Genomic DNA, 10,226 nt, shown 5'->3' on the forward strand with positions numbered 1-10,226 from the left:
GAAGGTCTGTTATCCCATATCTGAATATCCACATGCACTGCCAGGAGAATTGACCAAGCCCAGGAAATTCATGCTGAATATTGGGAACATATTTGGAAAAGTTATTGCTGAATTGGTTAATAAGTGAATTAACACAAGAAAGTTGGAATGCATTTACTCTTCCAATCAGAAAATTGTCTGTGTCCAATCAAAGATCATAATTTAAATACTGAAATGAAATCCAGCTGTAATCATGATCACTCTTTCGTGTGCCAGATCCATAAACTTTAAATGTTTTCATCCTCTTGGGAAACAAAGAAGTTTATTGCTACTCTCCATATTTTTTTATTTATCATAATCAGAATTACTATATTTAACTCCCAATACTCCTAATCTCAGGGTTAAGTGAAGCTTATTTTGCTCATAACATGTCAGGTTGGACAGAGTACTGTTGAATGGTGCCAAGTGTCTTTTTATTAAATTATAATTTTTTGACTGCTGTTCAGTGGTGTTAAACAGTTATCAGGTTATTTGTTTTGCTTTAGAAAAATAATTTTACATTCATCCATTAAAATTCTGCTTCTCATTTACAGCAGTTTCTCATACCACATTTCTTACTTCCTTTTTATTTTTAATTCAAGAGGCTGTTTTTAAAGGAGGATGTTGAGAGCACCAATCCTGTTTACATCAGAATCTTTCATATCCCACATCTGCATTAAGTCAATGAAGCAGTCACTCTTGTCTTAAGCAATTTTGGTGTCATAAAGAACTGTGCTCAAACACTTGGCTGCACTTGTGCTTCTATCATGGCAGCATTATGACTTTTTTTCCTTTTCTTTTTTTTTTTTTTTTTTTTTGAAATAGTACATATGCTATTATGCACCAAGAAAAATACGAAAAGAAAAAAAAAAAAAAAAAAAAGCAGCCAAAGGCCAAAATCTGCTGCCAGAGCTGCTCCTGTAAATCTGGAATTAACTCCATTGACTTCAATAACGTATCTCAAGATTTACACTGAGGTGGTACCTCAGAGCAGAATGGGTGATATATGTACAACATTGTGATAGGACACAAGGTCCCGATGACAATCTTTTCTCAGCATTTGTAATGTGGAAAGATGTAAATATAGCCTTAGACTATAAAATAAAAAGGGTAAAATTAGCAAATTTACTTCCAGAGCACCTGTTTGGAAAACTAAAAAACCTGAAGTTGCTGGATTGCTTTTTTTTCCTGCAGTTGACAGTCCAGAAGTCTGGAGACTTTATGCAAAATTCATCCCTAGCTTTGTGGAGGTTGAAAAAAGTACAAATGCTTCTAGATCCTGCCTTTTGGATCTTTCCCTGTACTTCCTTCTTTTTGGGCAGAGCACGGGCACTTGTCAGTGTCTAAGAGTCTAAAACACCCTTTGCAAATCTCCCACAAGGTCTGCATCTCTGCAGATGATCTGATTCAGATCTTCATCTCTGTTTTGAAAGACTTTATGAGGTCTACGGAGCACTAGAGCTCACATGGTGTTTAGGAAAATTGCAACTGTGATCCTGAAACTTCTCACCATTGAGTTAGCACCCAGCATGGAAGTGTCTAGAATTTATAGACCTTCAGGCATTCTGATTGCATCTTTTAGAAATATATCCCTCCAGACATTATCTAGGGAAGATCAATGGTACACAGAGACTCTCTTTTACAAGAGTCTGGACTTCTTCCCATCAACCAAATGCCAACAAGTTAAGTATCACATTGTCTAACTTTAAAATTTAAATTCTTTCATTGGACTTAGACTTTGTTGTTGTTGTTTTTGTTGTTTGGTTTGCTTGTTTAGCATACATTAGAATGATTGCTGAATAAAGATAAATATAAATATACATCTAAAAATTTTCATAAACTGCAACCGAATCAAATGTGCATTTCTAACAGAACAAAATTTACCTCCATTGAGTAACTTTCATGCAAAATATTCTGCCTTCACTCTCCCTAATAACCTCTCATTATTCTATGTGCGGATAAAAAGACTGCCAAAATTCCTGCTCCAGGTCCTAGAAGAGCTTGCACTATGATTTTGTTTGCTAGGCTTGTGTGATGCATTTCCACCAGGAAACTTTAACTGGAACACCCAAAGTGGAATATTGCTGTATTCTGATCTGACACTGCAAAAATTTCAGCATGTTTTAAAATAAAATTTGTGGAAAAAATGTTCTCCATCAACTGTTGGTGAGAGGAGGATGATAGGCAAAATCACACTTCAGGCCACATTTTATCATTGCAGCATAATCACTGAATAGAAAGTGATGCCCCGCTCTCACTTGCAGCAGTACAAAATCAGTGCAAGTCTATTTGAAGCTGTGGAGAAAATCCAGATTTTAACTGGGTGTGGCTAATAAGAATTTGCCTCTCTTCTTATGTCCTATAATAAATATATAAATGCTTTACATTATTTTGGCTACTTACTTTGAAACTTCTTTACATTTACAGATCATTATTTGTAACTCCCCTCATAATCTATGCATCTAACAAAAACTCTGGAAATAAAGATATTTTTAGTAGATTCATGATTTTACTCATGAATCAGTAACTATTCATGAATCATGAATAATTAAGATCTTTATTTATGAATAGACTATGCCCTTGTTCTTGCATAAAGAAGCATGAAAAGGGAATAAGTGTTCAAAGATACTAGAGAACTGCCATTAAACTGCCCAGAGGCACCTCCATGCTCTCTTTGCTCCTACCTTCTGGAAGTCTGTCCAATGCAAGGGAAGAAGACTAAGGGTGGGGTTGCAAGACACAGCACTGCAGTTGTAGAAGTTTTGATACAGCTTTCCTAAGCAAATAATGCTGTTTAAAGGAGCCCAGAGTTGTGACAGTCAAGCAAACAGAGGGATAGTATATTAAACTGTCCCATCCTTTGCTACCCACTGGTTGCATGCTCTATATACTGTGTGGATGCACAATAGTAACTTACCATTTACTGTTGCAAAATGTTTGAGAAACCTGCTTGATTTTTGTGTCTGTTTTTATACTGATATATATGAGATGATGAATATTTCTCCATTTCAAATTTTACACAGTTTTATTTGTGACTGTGTAGCATGTACTTTGAGATCTTTAGAGAAAGATTGTTAAAGTATTACATGTCTGTATTATAGCAGGATCCAACCACACAAGGACATTTCCAATATGTCTACAAGGAATTTACTTGTATATCATTGGATTTACATTCTTGTGAGGACAATTAGATCAGGCCTAGGATTAGACCCTCAAACACAGGGTGAAGTAATATCATACTGAAGATGAGTTGTACCACCTGCTGCCGCAAAACTGATTATATTTGAAACTATGTTTTTAAAAATTACTCCTCTGTTCCTGTAAATTAAGTATCTGCTCATATTAGAATCATAAAATAGAATCACAGAATAATTTTGGTCAGAAGAGACCCTCAGAGTTCACCCAGCCTGACCCCTACTCAAAACAAGGCTAACTGGAGAACTTTGAGGTCCATTTTCTATAAGGTCAAAAATAACCCAAGTTTAATTGTATGTACCTCTTTGATTCAGTTTTAATTTTATCCTCTGAGATTTTTGAAAACTGACATTTCCATTCCCAGACCTAAATCCAAAACAAAAAAGTCATTTGAATCATTTTTATGACTATCCAAGTATTAGGAAAAAAAAACAGCAGGAGGATAGGCAGGAAGGGAGGACAGAAGGAAGGAGAGAAGGATAGACAGACTTTAGGTGCACATTATAAAATTTTAAATGCTCTGGTTTCATGGCATTTTCTTAACTTTTCATTTTCTCAAATGACCATCACCTTCAGTTAGAGATCAGTAAAAAAAATCAAACAGCAAAATCTTTAAATCATCCTCAAAAAAAAAAAAAAAGAAAAAAAAAAAAAAAGCTTGCAGATTATCATTTGATTCTCCCACAAATTGAAGTTGTAATATTCAATTCTATTTTGAAGTGGTGCAAAAGGGCCATTGACAAAGAGTTCTGTTCAGCAGTCTTTAGTATTTAAATTCTTGCACTCAAAAGGGTTAATTGCCTATTATATAAAGTTTTTGAGCGAATGCCATTCTTCTGTGTCAAATCCTATTTTCATTGCACTCAGCCCTATTTTAATGACACAGAACTGGACAAATGGGGAAAAACACCCATGGCACAATTTCTGCCAATGAATATTTCAGCAGGTGCCTCTTGGCTAAAAGTCTAGATAAAAGCCTTGCTCCAGGCAAATTAAGAGTGGAAGAAAAGATTTCTAAGTATTGAGAGCTTATGAGAAAAGAACCAGCATAGAACCTTAGACATGATCCTTTCAATCGAAAATCTAGAGATCACAGCAAAATCCAGTTACTGTGGCTCCTCCCTTGTGTTGTAGTCTGTGTTTTGCTGCTATGTACAACATAAGCTTCCAGCTAGGAGAATTGCTTAGCCTCATCTTTCAAATTCGTTGTTTCGTTGTGGCTGTTAACAACATGATTTCCTCTTTAAAAAATAAAAATAAAAAAAATAAAAATGCAAGCAAGTTATAGGATTCCCTATAAACACGGAGTTTAGGCTTGCATTTTTAAACTAGTCTGAGTTAGTTTATTCAGCAGACAATAGGAAGGATTGTGTTGTTGTAACACATTGACATGATAAAATAAATCCTGATCAGATACAAAAAGTGGGCTCAAGCCTGAAAATGCATAGCCCAGGGTAGCCTTTCTTCTCTGGGCTCTCTTACGAACTGTGGCTTTGAGGAGTTTCTGAGTACTGCAGAAAAACACAAAGGTGGGATCAGAATGGGGCTAGCAAAGGAGAGCTGAAACAGAGAAAGGAGAGCTGAAAGGGACACGAGTTTTACATGAAATAGCAGTAGGGTTCTCAGGAAAACAAAAGGGAAAGGCACAGAAGAGTGACAGCACCATAGGAACAGTGGGGCAAAGCACGGTGAAGTAGGGGAAGTTTGGGTGCGCAGTTACAACCTTTGAGTAAAACAAAACAAAAAAAATCCTCACCTTTGGGATTCCCCCAAGCTTGCAAATCCTGTAACTGACTTCCCATGCCTTCTTTTACAGTACAGACTAAAACTTTGAAGGCTATGATAAAATACGCATCCCCCAGGAGAAGGGGCATACACTACACTGTAACTGTACTTCAGTTACCCATAGAGCACCACCTGCATGCCCCTTGCCATTTTATATACATCTGTTAACGCTTCCTACTGATTTCAAAGATGACTCCATTAAGAAAAGCATAAATTCAAGAAAAACAGTGAACAAACTTAGCTGAAATTCTGAGTTTCTTGGCAAACTGCAAACTTCTAGTGCCATTAGCAGGGAGCAGAAGAAATATGACTTTTTGCCCATATATTTTTCCACCATATTGTATTTATTTATTTATTGATCTTCTTTTCTTGCCTTCTTATTTTTTGTTCACAATATATCTCCCCTTAGGCTTTCTCTTTTCATTATCAATTTCCCTTGCATGAAATTTCAACCAGACATATTCCATCTCACTTCTCTTTTTCATATTTTTCAGTTCTGTCCTTTTTGTCCATCTTTTGTTCCTTCCCATTTCTGTTTTTATCTGAATACTAAATAAATTATTTGGGGGAGAATAAACTTTTATTACAATAAAAAGACCCATTGAAGAATTATATTTTTTCCTAAAAGCTGTCATGCATGGAAAAAAATAATAATAATTTTCAGCCACCCAAGTCTTTATGGTTTGATGTGTTGAAATATGTCAGCAATTTAAAATGTTTACCAAAATGACAAATCTTCCCATGAAAATTGTTGTTCTGTCAAAAACACCACTGTCTCAAGAAATAGATATTTGAGTGTGACATCTTTGACCAGTTCTATAAAATGCTCTTTCCACATCTCCCTACCTTCGGGTTCTTTGTCTTGCTTTAAACTTCCACAATACCCTTGGTATTCTCTGCATTTTGCCACCTTCTCTGTCGTCCTTGTATACACTACATTCTTTCTGTGCTGTCCTCTTTGCATTGATCTGCCAATCTGTGATGGAGTTGGCTAGGAATGGCTGTCTGAAAAAGAGAAGGGTCATGCATTCTTGTTTGATGCCAGGGGGTATATGCCTATTCTTCTCCATTCTGTATTAACTATGTGTTATCAAAGTCAAAAGTTGTATGCAAACAATGTCCACTGAAACCTGTCAATAGGGTTTCAATTCCTAAAGGATAAATCTGGATTACAGAGGCTCTGTTATAATAGGTAGAGTCGCTCTTGGAGGAAATTTAATTGTTATGGGACTGAATGAAACCAATTTCATTTAGATGGACTTTTAACACTGCATAGCTGTAAGAGCAAAAACAGTCCTTAATATTTTACTTTTAACAAAAGTCAAGATTTTAACATCATTTTAAATGAAACATCACTATAAACTAGTCCCCTGGGAGACAATTGTGTAGCTGTTTTTAAATTTTAATTCATTTAAAATGGTATTGTTACTGTAGTTAATATTCCACAGAAGAATCACTGAAGCTTCAACTCATCAAACCAAGCTAAGGAGTGTCTACTTTGGCCTCCTCAGCACTGCGCTTCTGTTAAGTCTTTATAAAAGTGAACCATAAAGTCTTCAGCAGCATGAAAAACAACTGATGTTTGTACATTACTGTTATCAATAGCTTCCGTAAACACTTCCATAATAAATGACTCCCAGATGCATAGCACGTGGGAAGTATAGTAGGGAATAAAATAAACATTGCTGAACTTTGGCTAGTTTCAATAATACAGATTTTTATAGGTATTTGTTTTTCAGAATTTCTTTTGTTTTTAATAAGGCTATAAATACTTAGTCAGAGGCCTGACCTTCAACAGTAGGAGTAGTCTTGTTAACTCCAGTACAGCTATTAACACAAGAATGAAGTTAAACAATTCTGTGTTTGGCAGGTAACATTTGAAACCTAGCCATTTCACTGAAAAACTATATACTATATAGTGCTAAAATAAAAACTCCAGTCACTCTTCATGACCTACTCTGTCTACAGAGCCACTCTTATGCTGTCAGCAACAATGGATATCTTTCCACTGAGTATATTATTAGTAATATGCCAAAATACATGCATTATTGCATGAAAATTAACCCAGTGTAGTATGTTATGGTATTCAAAAATCATGCCTGTTAGAGCAGTTTCAGTGCCATGGCCCCAGACTGTCCATATTCTTTGCCCCATCTGTAAGCTACTATCCATGGGCAATGAAAAACTTCCCAGAAACATAGTCTCCATTCACAGCCCTAAAAACATAATGCTCCGCTATCTCTCATGACTTCTACTGATACTTTCACAACTGTTTCTGCCCCAGGCCTACATCAACATCATATATTTTATGGTACTACAGTACTACACAAAAGCAATCCAGAATTCATATCTCAAGTTTACTGGGAACATTCAGCACAGAGACATCACAGTGCAAGAGGGTAAATCAGTTGTTGACTGAATGGAAAACAGTAGCGATCAGAATTAAGATCTTGGTCAGTAAATATGTGAAGAAAGACAGTAAATAGCTTGTGATGGAATTGTATGTATGACATATGACAAGACTGTATTATGGTTTACCTGTAATAAGCTGTTTTGGCATTTAACACCCTATACAAATAATGTGAGTTAAGTACTAAACTTGGAACAGGTACTTTTGTGACTCCTACAACGTGCCTGGCTGGATCTTTAATATCTTATTAAACAAGCAAACAAACAAAATCCTGTTTTAATCACAAACTGAGCTTCTTTACAGTACAGTGTGTTAAAATGCCTTAGCAGCTCAAGGGTTAAAAGCTCTACCCTTTGCTGCCAGGTCTTCCTGCAGATGCTGTTGGGACTACAGCACCAGGAACAACCACCTTCTCTTCTGTTCTCTTCTGTCTGCCTGCAGTATTCCAGGCAGCCTAATTGGAGAGCAAGCCTTTTGCAAGGAGAGAGTTAACAAGCCTAATTGTCAGCACCAGGCTGATTAACTACAGGGTGAGGTGGTATAAACCAGAATCATAAGGGAAAGCAGGAGAAAGTGTAGAGGAAGGTTTAAAAGAAGCTGGTAAGGTTGTTGTTTCTCTTTTATTATTATTATTATTTTTACACTTGTTAGTATTTCCTCTATCAAGACTGAAGTGTGAGAAGTGCATTGTATTCTTGGAGGGGTGGAAGCATTATCTGAGAAATTAAACTTTGCTTTAAGATGCTTGACAGTTTGAAGAAAATGTGTTCTTTACCTTGTCAGGCAACTGATGAGTGCTTGACCTGAAAACTAGTTATCCTGCTTATGTTCCTAGCATGAGTCAACAACAGAGACTAGAACTGGCAATAATAACAGTATTGGAAAAACTTACTGAGGAAAATTTGGATTAATGCTTTTTCATTATTTTTTCCCTTAACGTACTGATTGCACAAATCAACCCTCACTTGGTGCTGAGAGTGGCAAAATGCATGGGGTGATTGCTTTCTATCTTACTGCCTTTATCTCAGCTGTAGAAGCAACATGTTGCTGCTCATACAGGTGGGAAATTCTTTCCCTAGGCAAAGTTACATGGGACTTTCAGTGTGCTGGGTACCAAATCTGTTAAATGACAAAATGTATGTGACTCTAGCACATTCTGTAAGCAGTACACAAGCAATTATGCTTATGATTATAGAACAACTCTAGTATTTCTGCATGGTGGAGGAGCCCACAGAGGTGTGGCGTCCATGTCACTACAAGCTGTTCCATGCTGTGAATTAGCTGAAAACCTCCTGGGTTCTTTTTTGTTATAATTATAGAGTGATCTAGGTTGGAAACGGTCTTCAAGATCATCAAGTTCAACCACCAGCCTGACCTAATGAGTCCCACCGCTAAACAGTGTCCCTTAATGCCACAACATAGAATCAAAAATATGGAATGCTTCACAAACTTGTGTTTTATTCATGCTCAGGAGCCATGCTAATCTTCTCTGTATTGTGCCAATTCTAGTGTATGTGCTGCTGAACCAGTGTTTCTTGCTTTGGCCTACTCTCTGCTAATAACAGCTGATATTAGCTATGATACTAGCAATGTTCAGCCATCTTAATGAGGTCATTATATTTGTTTACCCTGAAACACCAAGCTGTTTGTTTTACTCATCCTGTTTATTGTGTTTCTCAAATCAGGTTGTTTGAGCTTTGAGAAATGAGTAAACTGGATCTCCGAAGCAGGGCTTTGCCCTCTACAGTGATGCAATGGTGGCAGCAGCTTGGGACACTGCATGGTGTGGTACTTGTGGGGTGGACACCTCCTCAACTCCTGCACTGCACCAAAAAGTCATAATGGTCACTTGTAGACCATTCACATGGAGAAAGGAGGGAAATGACTGTACATACATGAAGATCTGTTACTCAAACAACTGTTCATTGTGTCCTCAATGGAAAAAATGGCAGGCTGATTTTGACCCAGAGGTTGCTATTTGGACTTCATTGGCTTATTTTTTTTTTTCCTGTTTGATACTAATCCTTAGCTCCATGCATATTCAGAAAATAGCTCTATCTTTCTTGGTTCTTACCTTACTAGGATAAATAATTGGATTTTTTTTTTTTTTTTCCTCAAATCCTGTCATACAATTAGCTCTCTAGAATTTCTCTTCCATTCCTGTTCCAACTAAAATTACATAAGGATATTCCAGCTTTCTTGGACAAAGTTCTTCAGAATTCAACACTATGCCAGACAGTGAGTATGTTTCTCAAAGACAATGAGAACTGATACAAAACTTAATAGTTACAAGTTACAGTCCAGTCTAGTACAAAATTAATCAGTTGATCTTTTTTTTTTTTTTTTTTTTTTTTTTACTTATCCTGGTATACACCAGAACTGTACAAAAAGACCTCTTGGAGAGTTTCAGGATAGCGTGGTTCTGTTCATATTGATGTGAATATCAAAGTCCTAGAGTAGTATTTATTTTCAGGGAAGCCAGATCCATTTTGGTCAACTGATCTGTGTTTGTTATGACTGGGGAATGACTGGAATATGCAGAATATAAACTTATTTTGAATTAGAGTAGTTGGAGAACAAGAAAGCAAGTAAAACTGTTGAAAAATGCCAGTTATTAGAGCTGGACAAATTATTAGATAAAAACTATTAGATAATGTAATTATTCCCCAAACTATACTTAATTATCAGGTACATGGATAAATCAGAAATTTTATTCCTTTTTTAAATATTGAAAATTAATTGAAAAGGGCTTTTTAAGACAGATAATTAAACAAATATGCTATGAAACAAGGCCATGTGCAACTTCATTTTATGTGTA

General features: G+C 36.2%; 1 non-coding gene across 1 annotated transcript; it reads right to left on the minus strand.

The window, feature by feature from the left end:
• Positions 1 to 8,834: 8,834 nt before the first annotated feature.
• Positions 8,835 to 8,937, minus strand: LOC113843918 (U6 spliceosomal RNA). The gene has a single exon (XR_003497863.1). It is a non-coding gene; the product is annotated as a U6 spliceosomal RNA (small nuclear RNA).
• Between the last annotated feature and the right edge of the window lie 1,289 nt (positions 8,938 to 10,226).

This window comes from Anas platyrhynchos, chromosome 5, assembly GCF_047663525.1.
Source record: "Anas platyrhynchos isolate ZD024472 breed Pekin duck chromosome 5, IASCAAS_PekinDuck_T2T, whole genome shotgun sequence".
In the NCBI taxonomy this organism is placed as follows: domain Eukaryota; kingdom Metazoa; phylum Chordata; class Aves; order Anseriformes; family Anatidae; genus Anas; species Anas platyrhynchos.